Genomic DNA, 26,882 nt, shown 5'->3' with positions numbered 1-26,882 from the left:
CTTTATCATATACTTTGCTTTAGAAGTAATGTCTCCCCTCCTGACTCCAGGTTGGAGGAGGTTCTGCAGCTCATTTCCATTGAAGTGAATGGAGCCAGATTGTAATACCACACCCAACCTGTGAACAGATGTGGAGCTGTTTTTGAAAGCTGTTTGGAGCTCTTGTTTTTCTTTTACTGGATAATCCCTTTAAAGAGGTATTCTGGCTTTATACATCTTATCCCCTATCCAAAGGATAGGGCATAAGATGTATGACCGCAGGGGTCCCGCCGCTGAGGACCCCATCGAACTCGGTGCAGCCCCTGTAGCATTCTGTGCTGGGCGCTGCCTCCGAGACTGGGATGTGATGTCACGGCCACGCCCCTTAGTGAAGTCACACCACGCCTCCTTCATTCATGTCTATGGGAGGTGTAAGCGGGCGTGATGGCCGTGACATCACGGAAGGGGCGCAGCATGACATCACATGTCGGTCTTGGCAGCTTTGGATAAGGGATAAGCTGTATAAAGCCAGAATACCCCTTTAAATCCTTGCGGCATATTTGTAAATTACTTCTATTAAAAAATCTTAATCCTTCCAGTACTTATTAGCTGCTGAATGCTACAGAGAAAATTCCTTTCTTTTTGGAACACTGATGACATCATGAGTACAGTGCTCTCTGCTGATATCTCTGTCCATTTTAGCAACCATGCATAGCAGATGTATGCTAAGGGCAGCACGGTGGCTCAGTGGTTAGAACTGCTGCCTTGCAGTGCTGGGGACTTGGGTTCAAATCCCACTAAGGAAAACAATAAATAAAGCGTCATTATTATTATAATAACGTCAGCAGAGAGCACTGTGCTCGTGATGTCATCAGAGAGCATTCCAAAAAGAAAAGAATTTCCTCTGTAGTATTCAGCAGCTAATAAGTACAGGAAGGATTAAAAATTTTTCAATAGAAGTAATTTACAAATATGTTTAACTTTCTGCCACCAGTTGATTTAAAAGAAAAAAGGTTTTCACCGGAGTACCCCTTTAATTCCCATTGCTATAACTGGAGTCGAGAAATATTTCCTCCCTTCACATGAGGCAATTGGAAGCTGCCTATATCAGGGGGCGATCTGCCTTCTTCTTCTGGATCCACGCGGTCAGGTGACAGGTAGAACATGAAGAACGTGTGTCCTTTCTTCACCTGGATGCGTTATGTTACTATTGTACAAAATATCACGGCAAACACCGTATGAGCCTCTTGATGCTCCGTCGGCTGTGATACTGACAAGACGTCGCTCCTCCGCAGGTTTCGGCTGTGTTTGATATGCATTTGACTTTTAATTTACTTACCTGTAAATGTGGAGTCCGATAACCGCAGCTGGGATTATTATCGGCTTCTGGAGAGGATGAGATGTAACAATGCACAGCTGCCGAGGATTTGCAGACGGTCTGTATTGGCCAAGATAAGAACCGGAATCTTCTTAGGCTCTGAACGTCTTCTCGATGGTAACCGAGTCTTTTCCTAGCCCAGACATCTAAGTTGTAAATTATACACTTGGCATTTTGTTAACAATGGAAAGCAAGCGGTTGTTTTATTAATCCCGACGCCCAACATCAAGGTCAATAACTTGTCACGTGTCGCGTATCAGATAGCGACACTTTACAATCGTGACTAAATAATACGGTCCTGGAAACGGCGCGTTGTTCATCTGACATCGTGTAGTTCATTGTATCCATCATGAAAGAAGAAACAGTGATATTATGTTCCGTATAGGGGGAGATTTATCAAAACCTGTACAGAGGCGGAGCGGTGCTGTTGCCCATAGCAACCAATCAGATGGCTTCTTTCATTTTTCTCAGGTCTCTTCAGAAATGAAAGAAGCGATCTGATTGGTTGCTATGGGCAACTGCACCGCTCTTCCTCTGCACAGTTTTTGATAAATCTCCCCCCCATAGTCTGCTGCGGCCCTGAGGCTATCCTAGATAGAAGATAAGGCCCGGGACTATTAATAGTATTCAGGATATTGGGTGGACTCGATGGGACAAATGGTTCTTATCTGCCGATACCTACGTAGGATAGCTCATCCGGGAAAAAAATAAAAGGTCCTACAACGTGTCATACTACTAATTAGAGATGAGCGAACTTACAGTAAATTCGATTCGTCACGAACTTCTCGGCTCGGCAGTTGATTACTTTTCCGGCATAAATTAGTTCAGCTTTCAGGTGCTCCGGTGGGCTGGAAAAGGTGGATACAGTCCTAGGAGACGCTTTCCTAGGACTGTATCCACCTTTTCCAGCCCACGGGAGCACCTGAAGGCTGAACTAATTTACGCAGGATAAGTCATCAACTGCCGAGCCGAGAAGTTCGTGACGAATCGAATTTACTGTAAGTTCGCTCATCTCTACTACTAATATATATATATACAGTGGTCCCTCAACATACGATGGTATTCTGTTACTAATGGACCATCGTTTGTTGAAACCATCGTATGTTAAGGGATCCGTGCAATGTAAAGTATAGGACAGTGGTCAACAACCTGTGGACCTCCAGATGTTGCAAAACTACAACACCCAGCATGCCCGGACAGCCGTTGGAGGTCCGCAGGTTGAGGACCACTGTTAGAGGAAGTTGTACTCACCTGTCCCCGCCGCTCCGGACCGTCACCGCTCGTCACCACTGCCCTGGATGTCGCCGTCCATCGCTGTTGCCGTGTCCCCAGGGTGTCCCCGACGCTCCGGCAAGACCTCCCCGTCGCCGCCATCACGTTGTTACGCACGCCGCTCCTATTGGATGACGTGCGCAGCGACGTGATGGCGACAATGGAGAGCGCAGACGATGCAGGGGATCCCGAAGAGGACGCGCCGGAGCCCCGAGGACAGGTAAGTGATCGTCAGCGGACCACACGGGGCACCGTAAACGGCTATCCGGTGGTAGCTGAAGCAGTCTGCGCTGCCGGATAGCTGTTTATGCGATGGCCCCGACATACAAAAGCATCGTATGTTGAAGCGATCGTATGTCGGTGTTTACAATAATACTGCAGAAAAAAAGAAAAAAACACAGGGGAGTGCCTAAAATTACGTTTCTTGATAGGCATTAAAATTCACCGAAGAAAATAAAAAAGGAACATGTGATTCCCAAATACTGCACAATAACTGATCAAATTTACCACGTATCACATATAGTGTTGCGCGGCATAGGCCATATTCGAATTTGCGATATTTCGCGAATATATGGAGGAATATTCGGCATATATTCGCAAAAATTCACATATTCGCAGACTTTATTTTACTATGCGCCATAAAATTTGCATGCGCATTCACCATAAAATTCGCATTCATATGCGCAATATTGCGTGATAAAAAAAGCTAAAAGAGGGGAGGGATCAACATGCGTGGAAATTCGCAGTTCGGTCATCCGCCAGTAATACACATTAACCAGTATTGGAGCCTTGTTTACACCACAAGCTGGAAGCAGGGAGGCATGATCACTGTGATGTGCACTGTGAAAGAAAAGGCGAATATTCGTAATTGCGAATATTTAGCGATATTTTCGCAATATTCGCAAATTCACGAATATGCGATATTCGAGATAAATATTCGCATTGCCAATATTCGCACCCAACGCTAATCACATACAGTCATGTAAAAATGTGCATGGTTAATTAGTATCATGACATCACGACTCCGCCCCCGTGTGACGTCAACCCCGCCCCCGCTATGCAAGTCTATGGGAGGGGGCGTGACGGCCGTCACGCCCCCTCCCATAGACTTGCATAGCGGGGCTGGGGGATCACGATACTCCGGCCCCGTGGTCACCACCCGGCTGTTTGTGAGCTGGCACCACGGCGTGCAGCTCAAACAGGTGGGTGGAGAATACAAGATTGCGGGCGTCCCCAGCGGCGGGACCCCCGCGGTGAGACATCTTATCCCCTATCCTTTGGATAGGGGATAAGATGTCTCAGGGCCGGAGTACCCCTTTATTAGTATTCAGGATATTGGGTGGACTCGATGGGCCAAATGGTTCTTATCTGCCGACACCTATAAAAAGGTCCTACAATATGTCATACTACTAATATAACTATAATAATACCAACATACTAGAATGTGTTTACAATAATACTGCAGAAAAAAAAAAAATTTCAGTGGAGTGCCTAAAATTACGTTTATTGATTAAAATTCACCAAAGAAAAGAAAAGGAACATGTGATTCCCAAATAGTGCACAATAACTGATCAAATTGACCACGTATCACATACAGTCATGTAAAAACTTGCATGGTTAATTAGTCATGTGGGGCTCGAGTATAAGCCGAGTTTTTCAGCACGATTTTTCGAGCTGAAAATGCCCCCCTCGGCTTATACTCGAGTGAACTCTCCGCCTGCCAATCCCTTCTCAGTGGTCTTCAACCTGCAGACCTCCAGATGTTGCAAAACTACAACTCCCAGCATGCCCAGACAGCCATCGGCTGTCCGGGCATGCTGGGAGTTGTAGTTTTGAAACATCTGGAGGTCCACAGGTTGAAGACACACTGCGGCCTTCGTCATCATCCAGACCCCCCTTTAGTTTTCTACTCACCGCCCCTCGGTGGGAAGGAAGGGTGAGCTGGTCCGGGCCATCTATGCTGCAGGGACCGTCCGGTGAGGAGGGTTAGTCGTTCCGGGCTGTCCATCTTCACCGGGAGGCCCTCTTCTCCGGGCCGACCCTGGACTAGTGACGTTGCCTTGACGACGATGCACAGGGACGTCCCTGCGCATGAATGTCCCTGTGCGTCATCGTCAAGGCAACGTCACTAGTCCGGGGCCAGCCCGGAGTGGAGAAGAGGGCCTCACGGTGAAGACGGACAGCCAGGAACGACTAACCCTCCTCACCGGACGGTCCCTGCAGCATAGATGGCCCGGACCAGCTCACCCTTCCTTACCACCGAGGAGAGGTGAGTAGAAAACTAAAGGGGGGTCTGGATGATGACGAAGGCCCGCAGTGGTCTTCAACCTGCGGACCTTCAGATGTTTCAAAACTACAACTCCCAGCATGCCCGGACAGCCATTGGCTGTCCGCGCATGCTGGGAGTTGTAGTTTTGCAACATCTGGAGGTCCGCAGGTTGAAGACCACTGATTGACAGGCGGTGATGATGAAGGGGGGGGGGGATGATGACGGGGGTGATGATAACGGGGGTGAAAATGACAGGATGATGATGACGGGGGGGTGATGATGACAGGGTGATGATGACGGGGTGATGATGACAGGGTGATGATGACAGGGGGGATGATGACAGGGGGATGATGACAGGGTGATGATGACGAGGGTGATGATGACAGGGTGATGATGACGAGGGTGATGATGACAGGGTGATGATGACGAGGGTGATGATGACGGGGGTGATGATGACGGGGGGTGATGATGACGGGGGGTGATGATGACGGGGGTGATGATGACAGGATGATGATGACAGGGTGATGATGACGGGGGTGATGATGACAGGGTGATGATGACAGGGTGATGATGACAGGGTGATGATGACGGGGGGTGATGATGACAGGGTGATGATGACGGGGTGATGATGACAGGGTGATGATGAGAGGGGGGATGATGACAGGGGGATGATGACAGGGTGATGATGACGAGGGTGATGATGACGAGGGTGATGATGACAGGGTGATGATGACAGGGTGATGATGACGAGGGTGATGATGACAGGGTGATGATGACGGGGGGTGATGATGACGAGGGGGATGATGACGGGGGTGATGATGACAGGGTGATGATGACAGGGTGATGATGACGGGGGTCTGGATGATGACAGGGTGATGATGACGGGGGTCTGGATGATGACAGGGGGGATGATGAAATGGGGGGAAGATGTATTTCCCACCCTAGGCTTATAGTAGAGTCAATGACCCTGGGATTTTGGGGTGGTATTAGGGGCCTCGGCTTATATTTGGGTCGGCTTATACTCGAGTATATACGGTACAAAAGATACCAAAAATAATGCAGCACCTGCTATAACACAATGCAGTCATGATTTTACCAATAGCAACCCTGCAGTATATGATCACACTGTCTACTTTATTCCCAACGTATGTTTCTGTCCACCTGGGCACAGACTGCACCAGGAGGACGTCCTCAGGGGATCTCACATTATTAGAGCACAATATATTTATAGGGTATACTAAGGTAAGAATAGACATATGACGCAGATACCATATAGTAAAAAATATAACACAAGTACTATGTAACGGTCTATTGCCTCGCTGCCCATATAACTCAAGAATAAGCAGCAAATGCAAGAATAGGTATATATGATTAGTTTAATAAACCCAAGTGCCATACAGGTATCAGCAGTCATCAGGGTGGCTCCAATAGATCCGGAACCTCACCCGTGCTTACTCATGCCGCCAGGATAACGGTATCGATCCTATTGAGCCTGCAGTGGCAGGTTTCCGGGTATGGTTTCCCCTCGTGGCGCCACATTGCAGTAGTGTGATCATATACTGCAGGGTATACTCAATTTGATTGCTATTGGTAAAATTATGCATTGTGCATTGTGTTATAACAGGTGCTGCATTATTTCTGGTATATATTGTATGTTAGCATCCAGCTAAGTGAGTCCCACATGACTAATTAACCATGCAAGTTTTTACATGAATGTATGTGATACGTGGTTAATTTGATCAGTTATTGTGCAGTTTTTGGGAATCACGTTTCTTTTTTTTTCTTTGGTGAATTTCAATGCATATCAATAAACGTAATTTTAGGCAATCCCCTTTATTTTTTTCTATTTGATTGGTAATCTGTTGTTAACAGGTTGGCATAACCATTATTTTATATGTAATCTCGTACAATAATACTGCACAAGAATATAACTACTGTAATACTTCTCCTGTGTATAAGAATATAACTACTATAATACTGCCTCCTATATACAAGAATATAACTACTATAATACTGCTCCTATATACAAGAATATAACTACTATAATACTGCTCCTATATACAAGAATATAACTACTATAATAGTGCTCCTATATACAAGAATATAACTACTATAATACTGCTCCTATATACAAGAATATAACTACTATAATACTGCTCCTATATACAAGAATAAAACTACTATAATACTGCTCCTATATACAAGAATATAACTACTGTAATACTGCCTCCTATGTACAAGAATATAACTACTGTAATACTGCTCCTATATACAAGAATATAACTACTATAATACTGCTCCTATATACAAGAATATAACTACTATAATACTGCTCCTATATACAAGAATATAACTACTATAATACTCCTCCTATATACAAGAATATAACTACTATAATACTGCTCCTATATACAAGAATATAACTACTATAATACTGCTCCTATATACAAGAATATAACTGCTATAATACTGCTCATATATACAAGAATATAACTACTATAATACTGCTCCTATGTACAAGAATATAACTACAATAATACTGCTCCTATATACAAGAATATAACTACTATAATACTGCTCCTATATACAAGAATATGACTACTATATTACTGCCTCCTATATACAAGAATATAACTACTATATTACTGCCTCCTATATACAAGAATATAACTACTATAATACTGCTCCTATATACAAGAATATAACTACTATAATACTGCTCCTATATACAAGAATATAACTACTATAATACTGTCTCCTATATACAAGAATATAACTACTATAATACTGCTCCTATATACAAGAATATAACTACTATAATACTGCTCCTATATACAAGAATATAACTACTATAATACTGCCTCCTATATACAAGAATATAACTACTATAATACTGCTCCTCTATACAAGAATATAACTACTATAATACTGCTCCTATATACAAGAATATAACTACTATAATACTGCTCCTATATACAAGAATATAACTACTATAATACTGCTCCTATACACAAGACTATAACTACTATAATACTGCTCCTCTATACAAGAATATAACTACTATAATACTGCTCCTATATACAAGAATATAACTACTATAATACTGCTCCTATATACAAGAATATAACTACTATAATACTGCTCCTATATACAAGAATATAACTACTATAATACTGCTCCTATACACAAAATTATAACTACTATAATACTGATCCTATATACAAGAATATAACTACTATAATACTGCTCCTATACACAAAATTATAACTACTATAATACTGCTCCTATATACAAGAATATATCTACTATAATACTGCCTCCTATATACAAGAATATAACTACTATAATACTGCCTCCTATATACAAGAATATAACTACTATAATACTGCTCCTATATACAAGAATATAACTACTATAATACTGCTCATATATACAAGAATATAACTACTATAATACTGCTCCTATATATAAGAATATAACTACTATAATACTGCTCCTATATACAAGAATATAACTACTATAATACTGTTCCTATATACAAGAATATAACTACTATAATACTGCTCCTATATACAAGAATATAACTACTATAATACTGCCTCCTATATACAAGAATATAACTACTATAATACTGCTCTTATATACAAGAATATAACTACTATAATACTGCCTCCTATATACAAGAATATAACTACTATAATACTGCTCCTATACACAAGACTATAACTACTATAATACTGCTCCTCTATACAAGAATATAACTACTATAATACTGCTCCTATATACAAGAATATAACTACTATAATACTGCTCCTATATACAAGAATATAACTACTATAATACTGCTCCTATACACAAAATTATAACTACTATAATACTGATCCTATATACAAGAATATAACTACTATAATACTGCTCCTATACACAAAATTATAACTACTATAATACTGCTCCTATATACAAGAATATATCTACTATAGTACTGCTCCTATATACAAGAATATAACTACTCTAATACTGCCTCCTATATACAAGAATATAACTACTATAATACTGCCTCCTATATACAAGAATATAACTACTATAATACTGCTCCTATATACAAGAATATAACTACTATAATACTGCTCATATATACAAGAATATAACTACTATAATACTGCTCCTATATATAAGAATATAACTACTATAATACTGCTCCTATATACAAGAATATAACTACTATAATACTGTTCCTATATACAAGAATATAACTACTATAATACTGCTCCTATATACAAGAATATAACTACTATAATACTGCCTCCTATATACAAGAATATAACTACTATAATACTGCTCTTATATACAAGAATATAACTACTATAATACTGCCTCCTATATACAAGAATATAACTACTATAATACTGCTCCTATATACAAGAATATATCTACTATAATACTGCTCCTATATACAAGAATATAACTACTATAATACTGATCCTATATACAAGAATATAACTACTATAATACTGCTCCTATATACAAGAATATAACTACTATAATACTGCCCCTATATACAAGAATATAACTACTATAATACTGCTCCTATATACAAGAATATATCTACTATAATACTGCCCCTATATACAAGAATATAACTACTATAATACTGCTCCTATATACAAGAATATAACTACTATAATACTGCTCCTATATACAAGAATATAACTACTATAATACTGCTCCTATATACAAGAATATAACTACTATAATACTGCTCCTATATACAAGAATATATCTACTATAATACTGCTCCTATGTAAAGGTTCTATTTTCCTCTTAAAATGTTTCATTCCCTTTTCCCCTAATTCTTTCTTTGAAATCAATGTAATATTTAATATACAGGGGAAATGATAAAACTGATGACAAATGACACAATGATTGTGAAATGTACAAAAAACAACCTAAAAAGAACACATGAGGGATTGTGTCCGGATTTTCTTATAGATAATTCCAGGGATATCCTGCTATAACTCGGTCACGTGTGATCATATATTATTTCTGCCTTATGACATTTTACCGTTATAATTACCATCTAGTAAATCCCATTCGTTCCATCGTCATGTGACCACAACAAATGGTATTTTCACGCAATGACGGATTTCTTGGATTTTTCTCCTTGTGGCCGTGTCCTGTCCTGTTATTTTGGTGAATAATAGAGAAGATAATTCTCAGCGGTTGTTTATCTCTATCTGTAGATTAACTTGTTTAGTACAGAAAAAATATATAACATACCGTATATGCTCGAGTATAAGCCGAGTTTTACAGCACGATTTTCCGTGCTGAAAACGCCCCCCTCGGCTTATACTCGAGTGAACTCTCCGCCTGTCAATCCCTTCTCAGTGGTCTTCAACCTGCGGACCTCCAGATGTTGCAAAACTACAACTCCCAGCATGCCCGGACAGCCATCGGCTGTCCGGGCATGCTGGGAGTTGTAGTTTTGAAACATCTGGAGGTCCACAGGTTGAAGACCACTGCGGCCTTCGTCATCTTCCAGACCCCCATTTTAGTTTTCTACTCACCTCCCCTCGGTGGGAAGGTAGGTTGAGCTGTTCCGGGCCATCTGTGCTGCAGGGACCATCCGGTGGGGAGGGTTAGTCATTCCGGGCTTTCCATCTTCACCGGGGGGGGGGCCCTCTTTTCTGCACTCTGGGCCCGGCCCCGGACTAGTGACTTTGCCTGGACGACGACGCACAGGGATGTTAATGCGCGTCCCTGTGCGTCGTCATCAAGGCAACGTCACTAGTCCGGGGCCGGCCTGGAGCGCGGAGAAGAGCCCCCCCCCAGTGAGAATGGACAGCCCGGAACGACTAACCCTCCCCACCGGACGGTCCCTAAAGCATAGATGGCAAGGACCAGCTCACCCTTCCTTCCCACCGAGGGGAGGTGAGTAGAAAACTAAATAGGGGCTCTGGATGAGGATGAAGGCCGCAGTGTTCTTCAACCTGCGGACCTCCAGAGGTTTCAAAACTACAACTCCCAGCATGCCCGGACAGCCATCGGCTGTCCGGGCATGCTGGGTATTGTAGTTTTGCAACATCTGGAGGTCCGCAGGTTGAAGACCACTGATGAAGGGATTGACAGGTGGTGATGATGAAGGGGGGGGGATGATAACGGGGGTGTTAATGACGGGGGTTTGGATGATGACAGGGGGGATGATGTATTTCCCACTCTAGGCTTATAGTCGAGTCAATGACTTTTCCTGGGTTTTTGGGGTGAAATTAGGGGCCTCGGCTTATATTCGGGTCGGCTTATACTCGAGTATATACAGTAGATAGAATATAGATATGAGAGGGCAAGAGACAAGTAGATTATATATAGAAGATAGATACAGTGGGGCAAAAAAGTATTTAGTCAGCCACCAATTGTGCAAGTTCTCCCACTTAAAAAGCCTGTAATATTCATCATAGGTTATAACCTCAACTATGAGAGACAGAATGAGAAACAAATCCATAAAATCACATTGTCTGATTTTTAAAGAATTTATTTGCAAATTATGGTGGAAAATCGTCTGTCCTCCACTCGTTACCTGTACAAAATGATCACAAGAACGGTGAGCAAAAATCTCAGAACCACACAGGGGACCTAATGAATGACCTGCAGAGAGCTGGGACCAAATAACAAAGGCTGCAATCAGTAACACACTACACCGCCAGGGACTCAAATCATACAGTGTCAGACGTGTCCCCCTGCTTAAGCCAGTACATGTCCGGGCCTGTCTGAAGTTTGCTAGAGAGCATTTGGATGATCCAGAAGAATATTGGGAGAATGTCACATGGTCCGATGAAACCAAAGTAGAACTCTTTGGTAAAAACTAAACTCATCGTGTTTGGAGGAGAAAGAATGTTGAGTTGCATCTACAGAACACCATACCTACTGTGAAGCATGGGGGTGGAAACATCATGCTTTGGGGCTGTTTTTCTGCTAAGGGACCAGGGACGACTGATCTGTGTAAGGAAAGAATAGATAAGATAAGGATGAGAATTGGGGGGGGGGGGGTGTAGGGGCAGGGGTGAGAATGGTGATTAGACTGGACATGGGGAGTGAGGGAGCAGGGGTGAGATGGTGATACAGCAGGACATAGGGAAAAGACAATACAGCACAGTTTATGGGAAGTTTTGATAATGGGCTAAGAAGCTCAAATCCACATTAAGTCCTCTGTTCTTAAATAGATGGATATGGGATAGATAGATAGACAGATAGATAAATAAATAGATACATATGAGATATATATATATATATATATATATATATATATATAGATAGATAGATAGATAGATATGAGATAGATAGATAGATATATATAGATAGATAGATATGAGATAGATAGATAATATCCACACCACAAACGAAGACCGCAACCCTCCAGTAGATAAAGGTGAAAAAGGTTTATTGACCCAACATCAAGGAACAACGTTTCAACTGCCCAATTGCAGTCTTGCACCGTATTTCATTGTCACATCATGCTTTTTATGTATAATCTATGCGCCCTTTCTATGCACACCACTTACACATTTACTATGCACTTTTATTTGTCTTTGATCGCTGTAATTGCATACCACATGGATTTGTTTACATGTCAATCTTGATTGTGAGGGCGGTCATGCGTGACCTGTAAGTATCCTCCTTTTCCACCATTTTGTTGCTTGACAAAGGCAGCGGGAGGCTGCCGAAACGTAGCTCACTTTGGAGTAAATAAAGACATCACTTTATTTCACCAGCCTGGAGTGCCACTGCTACTACTTTACTAGAAATGAGATAGATATGAGATAGATAGACAGATAGATTGATTGATATGAGATAGATAGATATGAGATAGATATGAGATAGATAGATAGATATGAGATAGATAGATAGATAGATATGAGATAGATAGATAGATAGACAGATAGATTGATTGATATGAGATAGATAGATAGATATGAGATAGATAGATAGATAGATAGATAGATAGACAGATAGATTGATTGATATGAGATAGATAGATAGATAGATAGATATGAGATAGATAGATAGACAGATAGATTGATTGATATGAGATAGATAGATATGAGATAGATAGATAGATAGATAGATAGATTGATATGAGATAGATAGATATGAGATAGATATGAGATAGATAGATTGATAGATAGATATGAGAGACATAGATAGATAGATAGATAGATAGATAGATATGAGATAGATAGATAGATAGATAGATAGATAGATAGATATGAGATAGATAGATAGATATGAGATAGATATGAGATAGATAGATAAATAGATAGAAATGAGATAGATAGATATGAGAGATAGATAGATAGATAGATATGAGATAGATAGATAGATAGATATGAGATAGATATGAGATAGATATGAGATAGATAGATATGAGATAGATATGAGATAGATAGATATGAGATAGATAGATAGAAGATAGATAGCTAGATATGAGATAGTTAGATAGAAATGAGATAGATAGATATGAGATAGATAAATTTGAGATAGATAGATATGAGATAGATAGATAGATAGATAGATATGAGATAGATATGAGATAGATAGATAGATATGAGATAGATAGATATGAGATAGATAGATAGATATGAGATAGATAGATAGATATGAGATAGATAGATATGAGATAGATATGAGATAGATAGATATGAGATAGATATGAGATAGATAGATATGAGAGTAGTAATAATAAGTAGTAATTAGTAGTGCTACAAAAAGTTGTTTCCAACGTGTGGACCTTAAGCTGTTGGAAAACTACAACTCCCAGCATGCTAGGACATGCTGGGAGTTGTGGTTGTGCAACAGCTAATGTCTACACTTTCTATACCACTTCTCTAGTCCTACTCATCCGAAGTAATTTTACGTAGATCGCCCCTCCAATTGGCTAAAAGTGATGTAATCTAAGGGTGCGGTTTCTATGGGTGAACACCAGGTGGCGTTGTGACACTATAAGGCTTAATGTAAGTTTTATTTGTTAACAAGGACGTCTGAGCGCAGTCAGTGGATATAGACATAAAAGGACTGAGAAACTCAAAGAGGATTTGTAAAAGGAGCCCGAGCCTATCCAGGGAGAAAAGGGTTAACTGATATATATAGAAGTGGAGACATTGTGACAGCTCAGGAGTTAATAGTGCTAGGGTGAACCTCTAGGGGGCAGCATACAATTAAGTAGATATTAGTTGTGTCTGCAACATCTGGTAAGTACATCAAAGCTTATACCAGTTCTTCCCAATCAGTGTTCCTCCAGCTGTTGCTAAACTACAACTCCCAGCATGCCCGGACAACCGAGGCACCCTGGTTGAAAAAGACTGCCTTAACCAGAACTTAGTTTAAACCTGGGAAAGCTGGGTGAAAGTCATGATGGCTACCGCTGCTAAACTACAGCTCCCAGCATGCCTGGACACCTAACAGCAGTCTTGGAATGCTGGGAGTTGTATTTTTGCAACAGCTGGGGGCACACTGGTTGTAAAAAACTGCATTAACCAGATCTTAATTTTATCCTGGGAAAGCTGGGTGAAAGTCATGATGACCACAGCTGCTAAACTACAGCTCCCAGCATGCCTGGACACCTATCAGCGGTCGGGGAATGCTGGGAGCTGTATTTTTGCAACAGCTGAGGGCACACTGGTTGTAAAACACTGTATTAACCAGATTTTAGTTTTATCCTGGAAAAGTTGGTTTAAAATCATAATGGCCACAGCTGACATACTACAACTCTCAGCATGCCCGGACAGCCAACAGTGGTCCAGGCATGCTGGGAGTTGAAGTTTTGCAACAGCTGGAGGCACACTGGTTGAAAAAGACTGCCTTAACCAGATCTTAGTTTTATCCTTGGAAAGCTGGGTGAAAGTCATGATGGCTACAGCTGCTAAACTACAGCTCCCAGCACGCCTGGACACCTAACAGCGGTCCAGGAATGCTGGGAGTTGTAGTTTTGCAATAGCTGGAGGCACACTGGTTGGGAAAAAACTGCATTAACCATATTTTAGTTTTATTCTGGGACAGCTGGGTGAAAATCATGATGACCACAGCTGCTAAACTACAACTCCCAGTATGCCTGGACAGCCAACTGTGGTCCGGGCATGCTGGGAGTTGTAGTTTTGCAACAGCTGGAGGCACACTGGTTGAAAAACACTGCATTAATCAGATCTTAGTTAAATGCTGGGAAAGCTGGGTGAAAATCATGATGGCCACAGCTGCCAAACTACAACTCCGGGCACTCCCAAACAGCAAACAGTGGTCCAGGCATGCTGGGAGTTGTAGTTTTGCAACAGCTGGAGGCATACTGGTTGGAAAACCCTGTATTAACCAATTCTTAGTTATATCCTGGGGAAGCTGGGTGAAAATCTTGATGGCCACAGCTGCTAGACTACAACTCCCAGCATGCCCGAAGAGCCAACAGTGGTCAGGACATGCTGGGAGTTGTAGTTTTGCAACAGCTGGAGGCACAATGGTTGGGAAACACTGGCTTATGCAGTTACAATTGTATACAATTCTCTCCTGTCCTGATAGTTTGTTGCAATGTATCAACCCCAGTAAAAATGTATGAGCCTGGAATCCGGGTTATTTAGCAGAAGGTAAAATGGCGCCGATCTTTCTTCTGTCCTGAATATCTGTTACAATGTATCAGCCTGGAGTCATTGTTCTGCTCCATAGGAAACAATGGAAGAAATTCCAGGGCTGGTGGGTCAGGTGCAGTAATGGGAGGATAATGTACAATGTGTGAACCCAGCCTCATACCTGACACACTGTAACGCACCGCACCGAGCCCCCCATCTTGTTAATGAACTGCGGAGGCTCCGGCGCTTTGTGTTTTTCTCATCTAAAGTTAATTAAGTATTAAGGGAAATGAAGGAGAAACAGAGAATCTTTATAGGCGGCATCGGAGAGAGAGGAGCCCCGGGAACTAGTTCTATTATTCTAAGATATTCCAGGGGAAGGAAAACATCTGTATTATAGAGAATAAAGAGCAATGATGGGAGCAGTGATAGCATTCCATCGATCTCATATCCATCTATCTATCTATTTATCTATCCATCTATCTCATATCTATCTATCTATCTATTTATCTATCCATCTATCTCATATCTATCTATCTATCTATTTATTTATCTCATATCCATCTATCTCATATCCATCTATCTCATATCTATCTATCTATTTATCTTATATCTATCTATCTCATATCTATCTATCTATTTATCTCATATCTATCTATCTATTATCTATCTATCTCATATCTATCTATCTCATATCCATCTATCTATCTCATATCCATCTATCTCATATCTATCTATCTCATATCTATCTATCTATCTCATATCCATCTATCTATCTCATATCCATCTATCTCATATCTATCTATCTCATATCTATATCTATCTCATATCTATCTATCTCATATCTATCTATCTATCTATCTATCTATCTATCTATCTATCTATCTAGCAACAGAAGAATACAGCAGCACACTGCCAGCACAAGGATATAGGTGCAACATGAATATGCAGATAAAACATGGAGAGCTATACAGCTATGGTGTAATAGATGCAAATGTGAAACTATGAAATAGTGAGGCACTTAGCTCGCAAATTTGTCTCCACCGGCGGTCAAATAGCTTGGACCGTCCCACCGCGATAAGGTAGCCTCATTGGGACGGACCCTACACTGTGAATATGCCTCTGTGTGAACAGTTCAGTAAGCATGGCAGGATCTGGAACATCCAAGCCACCTTATATACACCTGATAGAGGTGGGTGGGGTGCAAGGCCAACATGGAGGTAGCCACTCCCCCGTATGTGCAATACAGACAAAGAATAAGTCAGTCAGCACTATTTGATACCAAACTATTATATGGACCTGGCCTGCAGGTGCACGCTACTAGGCTAGATATACAGCAACAGAAGAATACAGCAGCACAGAGGCATATTCACAGTGTAGGGTCCATCCCAAGGAGGCTACCTTATCGCGGTGGGACGGTCCAAGCTATTTGACCGCAGGCGGAGACAAATCTGCGAGCTAAGTGCCTCACTATCTCATAGTTTCACATTTGCATCTATTACACCATAGCTGTATAGTCTCCATGTTTTATCTGCATGTTCATGTTTCACCTATATCCTTGTGCTGGCAGTGTGCTGCTGTATTCTTCTGTTGCTGTATATCTAGCCTAGTAGCGTGCACCTGTAGGCCAGGTCCATATAATAGTTTGGTATCAACTAAAGTGCTGGCTGACTTATTCTTTGTCTGTATCTATCTATCTATCTCATATCTATCTATCTCATATCTATCTATCTATCTATCTCATATCTATCTATCTCATATCTATCTATCTATCTATCTCATATCTATCTCATATTTATCTATCTATCTTTCTATCTATCTATCTATCTATCTATCTATCTCATATCTATCTCATATCTATCTATCTATCTTTCCATCTATCTGTCTATCTATCTATCTCATATATGACCCCCCCCCCCGTATATACTCGCCCGTCACCCTCATACCCCGGTTATTTATCCTGGTTGTCAGCGCGGTATGTTCGTGTAACTTTATGTGTGATATATATATGTTCCCGGTGTCAGGAAGAGTTTGGAAGGTGCCCTTCTTCTTCTATAATAGATAACCATCACTCACTGACATGGCTGGAAACATATTGTGGATGTGATAGATAGATCCTGGAACAAGTGAAATGGGAGATAACCTCTAAGTGCATCTTGTCTCATTTTATGTATTAAATAAGATGTCGCTCTACTGCCCGGAGCAGCCGTATACAACGGGCCGACCAAATAGGGAGAGGACATGATGGGGGGGACAGATGAAGCAGAGTGGAACATGTTATCCCTACAGATTTGGGAATGTATAGAGTTTGTATTGTAACAAGGCGGCTCCATGTAATGTCCATCAGGAATCTTCCTATCCCCAGAGATCGTCTCTTCCTTCTGCCATAAATATTCCTTGTAATGTATGTGCGCCTGTCATGTGTCACCCGTAGAAGTATACAAAGACTCCACATGACAGTCCGCACTGTTAGAGATGTAAGCAATGCAAACTATTCTTTTAAGACTATGTTCACACGGCAGAAAATTTGCAGAATGTCCGTCCAGAAAACACAGATGGACATACCGCAAATTTGCATGTTCTGCCGGCACTAGGACCGCTCGGAAATGTGCTGTCTTCGTAGACGGCAATGCATTTCCAAGCAGAATCCTCAGAAATAATAAATTGGGATTTCCGCAGCAACTGTTTCCACCGGGGAATTTTCGCAATCTGCACGATGCAGCAGAATCCTATTGAAATAAATGGGACCCTGCTGCAGCGGAATTTCCGAGCTGATTTTTTTCCTCAGAACTTTGCTTGGAAATTCCACGGTGTGAACATGGCCCACGGCTTCTATTCATTTCACTGGTGGAAAGTTAACTTCACTACAAACGCATTTCTACATGATCAACCATTGCTATTTAACCCCTTAAGGACTGAGCCCTTTTTCACCTTAAGGACTCGGCCATTTTTTGCACATCTGACCACTGTCACTTTAAACATTAATAACTCTGGAATGCTTTTAGTTATCATTCTGATTCCGAGATTGTTTTTTCGTGACATATTCTACTTTAACGTAGTGGTAAAATTTTTTGGTAACTTGCATCCTTTCTTGGTGAAAAATCCCAAAATTTGATGAAAAATTTGGAAATTTTGCATTTTTCTAACTTTGAAGCTCTCTGCTTGTAAGGAAAATGGATATTCAAAATAATTTTTTTTTATTCACATATACAATATGTCTACTTTATGTTTGCATCATAAAATTGATGAGTTTTTACTTTTGGAAGACATCAGAGGGCTTCAAAGTTCCGCAGCAATTTTCCAATTTTTCACAAAATTTTGAAACTCGCTTTTTTTCAGGGACCAGTTCAGGTTTGAAGTGGATTTGAAGGGTCTTCATATTAGAAATACCCCATAAATGACCCCATTATAAAAACTGCACCCCCGAAAGTATTCAAAATGACATTCAGTAAGCGTTTTAACCCTTTACGGGTTTCACAGGAATAGCAGCAAAGTGAAGGAGAAAATACACAATCTTCATTTTTTACACTCGCTTGTTCTTGTAGACCCAATTTTTGAATTTTGCAAGGGGTAAAAAGGAGAAAATTTTTACTTGTATTTGAAACCCAATTTCTCTCGAGTAAGCACATACCTCATATGTCTATGTAAAGTGTTCGGCGGGCGCAGTAGAGGGCTCAGAAGGGAAGGAGTGTCAAATGGTTTTTGGGGGGCATGTCACCTTTAGGAAGCCCCTATGGTGCCAGAACTGCAAAAAAACCCACATGGCATACCATTTTGGAAACTAGACCCCTCGGGGAACGTAACAAGGGGTAATGTGAACCTTAATACCCCACAGGTGATTCACGACTTTTGCATATGTAAAAAAAAAATATTTTTTTTACCTAAAATGCTTGGTTTCCCTAAAGTTTTACATTTTTAAAAAGGGTAATAGCAGAAAATACACCCCAAAATTTGAAGCCCAATTTCTCCCGATTCAGAAAACACCCCATATGGGGGTGAAAAGTGCTCTGCTGGCGCACTACAGGTCTCAGAAGAGAAGGAGTCACATTTGGCTTTTTTGAAGGAAATTTTGCTCTGGGGGCATGCCGCATTTAGGAAGCCCCTATGGTGCCAGGACAGCAAAAAAAAAAAACACATGGCATACCATTTTGGAAACTAGACCCCTCGGGGAACGTAACAAGGGGTAATGTGAACCTTAATACCCTACAGGTGTTTCACGACTTTTGCATATGTAAAAAAAATTAAAAAATTAACCTAAAATGCTTGGTTTCCCAAAAAATTTACATTTATACAAAGGGTTAAAGCAGGAAATACCCCCCAAAATTTGAAGCCCAATTTCTCCCGATTCAGCAAACACCCCATATGGGGGTGAAAAGTGCTCTGTTGGCGCACTACAGGTCTCAGAAGAGAAGGAGTCACATTTGGCTTTTTGAAAGCAAATTTTGCTCTGGGGGCATGCCGCATTTAGGAAGCCCCTATGGTGCCAGGACCGCAAGAAATATCCACATAGCATACCATTTTGGAAACTAGACCCCTCGGGGAACGTAACAAGGGGTTAAGTGAACCTTAATACCCCACAGGCGTTTCACGACTATTGCATATGTAAAAAAAATAAAAAAAATTTACCTAAAATGCTTCTTTTCCCAAAAACTTTACATTTTTAAAAAGGGTAAAAGCAGAAAATACCCCCCAAAATTTGAAGCCCAATTTCTCCCGAGTACGGCGATACCCCATATGTGACCCTTAACTGTTGCCTTGAAATACGACAGGGCTCCAAAGTGAGAGCGCCATGCGCATTTGAGGCCTAAATTAGGGATTGCATAGGGGTGGACATAGGGGTATTCTACGCCAGTGATTCCCAAACAGGGGGCCTCCAGCTGTTGCAAAACTCCCAGCATGCCTGGACAGTCAACGGCTGTCCGACAATACTGGGAGTTGTTGTTTTGCAACAGCTGGAGGCTCCGTTTTGGAAACCATGGCGTACCAGATGTTTTTCATTTTTATTGGGGAGGGGAGGGGGGCTGTGTAGGGGTATGTGTATACATAGTGTTTTTTACTTTTTATTTTATTTTTTGTGTTAGTGTAGTGTAGTGTTTTTAGGGTACAGTCGCACGGGCGGGGGTTCACAGTAGTTTCTCGCTGGCAGTTTGAGCTGTTGCAGAAAATTTGCTGCAGCTCAAACTTGCAGCCCGATACCTACTGTAAGCCTCCGCCCATGTGAGTGTACCCTGTACATTCACATTGGGGGGGACCTCCAGCTGTTGCAAAACTAAAACTCCCAGCATGCGCTGACAGACTGTACATGCTGAGAGTTTTAGTTTTGCAACAGCTGTAGGCACACTGGTTATGTATCACGGAGTTTGTGACCTTACTCAGTGTTTCAAAACCAGTGTGCCTCCAGCTGTTGCAAAACTACAACTCCCAGCATGTATGGTGCATGGTGTAAGGTGACTGCTGGGAGTTGTAGTTTGCAACTGCTGGAGGCACACCGGTCGTGAAACACTGAGTTAGGTAAAAAAAAAAACTCTAAGTTTCACAACCAGTGTGCCTTCAGCTGTTGCAAAACTACAACTCTCAGCAGTCACCGACAGCCAACGGGCATGCTGGGAGTTGTAGTTATGCAACCAGCAGAGTCACCACTACAACTCCCAGCATGCACTTTAGCTGTTTGTGCAAGCTGGGAGTTGTAGTTATACAACAGCTGAAGGTACACTTTTCCATAGAAATAATGTGCCTCCAGCTGTTGCAAAACCATAAGTCCCAGCATGCCCATAAGGGAATGCTGGGAGTTGTGGTGGTCTGCCTCCTGCTGTTGCATAACTACAGCTCCCAGCATGCCCTTTTTGCATGCTGGGAGCTGTTGCTAAGCAACAGCAGGAGGCTGTAACTCACCTCCTGCTGTTGCTTCATCGCTGGACTGTCCCTCGCCGCCGCCGTCGCTCCTGGGGCCCCGATCCCAACATGGACGCCGGGGATCGGGGTCCCCAGCACCCGGGGTCGTCTTCCCGCTCACGTCCTCCGGAAGAGGGGCGGAGCGGGTGCGGGAGTGACGCCCGCAGCAGGCGCCCTGATTGGTCGGCCGGTAATCCGGCCGACGAATCAGGGCGATCGTGAGGTGACATCAGTGCCACCTCACCCCTGCAGGCTCTGGCTGTTCGGGGCCGTCAGAGATGGCCCCGAACAGCCAGTAATTCCGGGTCATCGGGTCACTGGAGACCCGATTGACCCGGAATCGCCGCAGATCGCTGGACTGAATTGTCCAGCGATCTGCGGCGATCGCCGACATGGGGGGGCATAATGACCCCCCTGGGCGATATGCCGGGATGCCTGCTGAACGATTTCAGCAGGCATCCGGCTCCGGTCCCCAACCGGCTAGCGGTGGGGGCCGGAATTCCCACGGGCGTATGGATACGCCCTGCGTCCTTAAGAGGTTAAAGAGGAAGTCACGAACTTCTCGGCTCGGCAGTTGATGTCTTTTCCTGCATAAATTAGTTCAGCTTTCAGGTGCTCCGGTGGGCTGGAAAAGGTGGATACAGTCTTGGGAAAGAGTCTCCTAGGACTGTATCCACCTTTTCCAGCCCACGGGAGCACCTGAAAGCTGAACTAATTTATGCAGACTAAAGTCATCAACTGCCGAGCCAAGAAGTTCGTGACGAATCAAATTTACTGTAAGTTCGCTCAACTCTAATTGTTTCCTATACCATCAATAAGATTCAAAGTTACATTCTTATACTATTCATTGCTGGACGGACATTACTTTATTGGAACCACAGACTCAATATCTCGACTAATAGACTTTTATACAATTCTACCATTATTCAGCTGCCGATTGTACTATTTTTATATCTCACTATTTTATCTTAATATTAAGACATCTTGTGCAAGGGCCCTGCACAGATGTATATTGTATTAACATAATAAATGGCAATATTTTTTGAATTTCTGCATCCATCCTAATTCGGGTAGCATAGTTAAAGGGGTATTCCAGGCCAAAACTTTTTTTTATATATATCAAATGGCTCCGGAAAGTTAAACAGATTTGTAAATTACTTCTATTAAAAAAATCTTAATCCTTCCAATAGTTATTAGCTTCTGAAGTGAGTTGTTGTTTTCTGTCTAACTGCTCTCTGATGACTCACGTCCTGGGAGCTGTGCAGTTCCTATGGGGATATTCTCCCATCATGCACAACTCCCGGGACGTGACATCATCATTGAGCAGTTAGACAGAAAACTTCAGAAGCTAATAACTATTGGAAGGATTAAGATTTTTTAATAGAAGTAATTTACAAATCTGTTTAACTTTCCAGAGCCAGTTGATATATATAAAAAAAAGGTTTTGCCTGGAATACCCCTTTAATTGATTCATCTTTTTCTCCCATTTTCCCTTTCTCTTTCATTTTCTATTCCTACTTCCATTTTTCTACATTTTTTTTCTTTTCTTTTTTCTTCTTTTTCTTTTTTCTTCTTCCTGTCTATATAAGGTCTCACAGCTGACAATGTATTTGCAAAAACCAAACCATGAGGTGGGAAGAACTGCCTGTAGAGATCAGTGACAGTTGTGTTTGCAGGTGGGAGAAACGAGAAACTTCCCGAAGATCAACCATCACTGCAGCCTCCACAGTCTGGGCTTTATGGTAGAAAGAATTATGGTTGGGGCAGCATCATCTCTGAAGGAAACCATGCACGGCCCGTCACCTGCCCAATACCATCCCTACAGTAATCATGGGGGGGGGCAGCATCATGTCTGGGGGAAACCAGGCACTGCCCATCACCTGCCCAATACCATCCCTACAGTGATCATGGTGGGGGCAGCATCATGTCTGGGGGAAACCAGGCACTGCCCATCACCTGCCCAATACCATCCCTACAGTGATCATGGTGGGGGCAGCATCATGTCTGGGGGAAACCAGGCACTGACCATAACCTGCCCAACACCTTCCCTACACTGATCATGGTGGGGGCAGCATCTTGTCTGGGGGAAACCAGGCACTGACCATAACCTGCCCAATACCTTCCCTACACTGATCATGGTGGGGGCAGCATCATGTCTGGGGGAAACCAGGCACTGCCCATCACCTGCCCAATACCATCCCTACAGTGATCATGGTGGGGGCAACATCATGTCTGGAGGAAACCAATCACTGCCCATCACCTGCCCAATACCATCCCTACAGTGATCATGGTGGGGGCAGCATCATGTCTGGGGGAAACCAGGCACTGACCATCACCTGCCCAATACCATCCCTACAGTGATCATGGTGGGGGCAGCATCATGTCTGGGGGAAACCAGGCACTGACCATAACCTGCCCAATACCTTCCCTACACTGATCATGGTGGGGGCAGCATCTTGTCTGGGGGAAACCAGGCACTGCCCATCACCTGCCCAATACCTTCCCTCCACTGATCATGGGGGGGACCAGGCACTGCCCATCACCTGCCCAATACCATCCCTACAGTAATCATGGGGGGGGGGGGGGGAGGGGGCAGCATCATGTCTGGAGGAAACCAAGCACTGCCCATCACCTGCCCAGTACCATCCCTACAGTGATCATGGTGAGGGCAGCATCATGTCTGGGGGAAACTAGGCACTGCCCATCACCTGCCCAATACCAACCCTACAGTGATCATGGTGGGGGCAGCATCATGTCTGGGGGAAACCATGCACTGCCCATCACCTGCCCAATACCACCCCTACAGTGATTATGGTGGGGGCAGCATCATGTCTGGAGGAAACCAGGTACTGCCCATCACTTGCCCAATACCATCCCTACAGTGATCATGGTGGGGGCAGCATCATGTCTGGGGGAAACCAGGCACTGCCCATCACCTGCCCAATACCTTCCCTACACTGATCATGGTGGGGGCAGCATCATGTATGGAGGAAACCAGGCACTGCCCATCACCTGCCCAATACCATCCCTACAGTGATCATGGTGGTGGCAGCATCATGTCTGGGGGAAACCAGGTACTGCCCATCACCTGCCCAATACCATCCCTACAGTGATCATGGTGGGGGCAGCATAATGTCTGGGGGAAACCAGGCACTGCCCATCACCTGCCCAATACCTTCCCTACACTGATCATGGTGGGGGCAGCATCATGTCTGGGGGAAACCAGGCATTGCCCATCACCTGCCCAATACCTTCCCTACACTGATCATGGTGGGGGCAGCATCATGTCTGGGGGAAACCAGGCATTGCCCATCACCTGCCCAATACCATCCCTACACTGATCATGGTGGGGGCAGCATCATGTCTGGGGGAAACCAGGCACTGCGCATCACCTGCCCAATACCATCCCTACAGTGATCATGGTGGGGGCAGCATCATGTCTGGGGGAGACCAGGCACTGCCCACCACCTGCCCAATACCATCCCTACAGTGATCATGGTGGGGGCAGCATCATGTCTGGGGGAGACCAGGCACTGCCCATCACCTGCCAATACCATCCCTACAGTGATCATGGTGGGGGCAGCATCATGTCTGGGGGAGACCAGGCACTGCCCACCACCTGCCCAATACCATCCCTACAGTGATCATGGTGGGGGCAGCATCATGTCTGGGGGAGACCAGGCACTGCCCACCACCTGCCCAATACCATCCCTACACTGATCATGGTGGGGGCAGCATCATGTCTGGGGGAAACCAGGCACTGCGCATCACCTGCCCAATACTCTGCGAATGTCCTTGAGTGGCCCAGCCAGAGCCTGAACCCAATAGAACATCTCTGGAGAGACCTGAAAATGGCTTCCACCGACGGTCCCATCCAACCTGACAGAGCCTGAGAGGATCTGCAGAGAAGAATGGTAGAAAATCCCCAAATCCTGTCATTGCTGCCAAAGTGTCCTCATCTAAGTCCTGAGTAAAGGGTATGAATACTTATGTCAGTGCAGAATAAATTAGAAAGATTTCTAACATTCTGTTCTCACTTGGTCATTATGGGGATTGAGATCAGAATTATTGGAAACACAAGGAACAGCATAATAAAATGTGAAAAAAAGTAAAATGGGTCTGAAGACGTTCTGATTGTATTGTATGTATGAGATACACGGTAGATTCCCTCCAGGGTCGATGCCCTATTTAACACCCTTGTCAAACCCGACGCGTTTCCCCGTGGGTTAGATATGTCCACGGTTCATCAGGGGTTATACTTAAACCCCGGACACACAGTGGAGAAATATAACTTATTCTATTCAATGTGTAACAGGCAGGATGAACACATAGAACACACAGCAAGCAGGGTTAATTAATGTACGATATAGTTTCTGTAGGATTCCTCTTCATAGATAGTCTCCAATAGTGTCTTTGATAACCAATTTGCATTCTGCTATCTGGTTTCTTTTGCTGTATGTGCTTAATGTGCCTGAGCCACATGTCTGTTTACTATTTATTATTAATTATTATTTATTATTTTCTATTTTCAGTCTGTCTGCTCTGAATTTGTTTATTTATTAACGGCTATATGTCTTGTTGTCGCTTTCCTGCCTGTTTGCTTTTTGCTTTTCAGGAAGTGGAACTAAACCTGGAGGTCATATCAAGGACCTTGGGTCTATTGGTTATCAAAGACACTATTGGAGACTATCTATGAAGAGGAATCCTACAGAAACTATATCGTACATTAATTAACCCTGCTTACTGTGTGTTCTATGTGTTCATCCTGCCTGTTACAAATTGAATAGAATAAGTTATATTTCTCCACTGTGTGTCCGGGGTTTAAGTATAACCCCTGATGAACCGTGGACATATCTAACCCACGGGGAAACGCGTCGGGTTTGACAAGGGTGTTAAATAGGGGATCGACCCTGGAGGGAATCTACCCTGTTTTGAGTCTTTATGTATTGTAGACCGATGACTCTGTATCCATTTTATAGTAACTATAGGTTTTAACTGGATTTAATAAAAGTTGTTACATTTTAGCTATTTTGGTTGGTCTTGAGTTAGTAATTAGCTAAATTGGATTTATGTTCCATATATCAGTGATTTGTTATGTATGAGATACATCTATTAATATTGGGTGCACATAAGGTTCACATAAACTAGGACAGGAGTCCCCTAGTCGCCTCTCTTCTATTCTAATTATGTGATGTATACATGTACATATTTAATAATAATAATGTATATTTGATATAATGTATAGTACTTACCTGGTTAGCGTCGCAGGACCTTCGGTCATGTGACCATGTTAAATCCTCTATGGTATGTTGGAGGTCCCTGGGTCACATGTTACCCATAATGCTATGTAAAGGTGATTGACACAAGTATGGACCAATCAGCTCTAGTCCAGCCCCTGCCCATATAACGGAGCTGTAGCCAATTATCGCTCTCTTGGGTTGCTGCTCTCATGGATGCCGGACTAGCAGGACGGACCTGCACAACTTTCAAA

The sequence above is a fragment of the Hyla sarda genome, chromosome 5, assembly GCF_029499605.1.
Source record: "Hyla sarda isolate aHylSar1 chromosome 5, aHylSar1.hap1, whole genome shotgun sequence".
Taxonomy (NCBI): Eukaryota; Metazoa; Chordata; class Amphibia; order Anura; family Hylidae; genus Hyla; species Hyla sarda.
Note: the sequence above shows the minus strand (reverse complement) of the source record.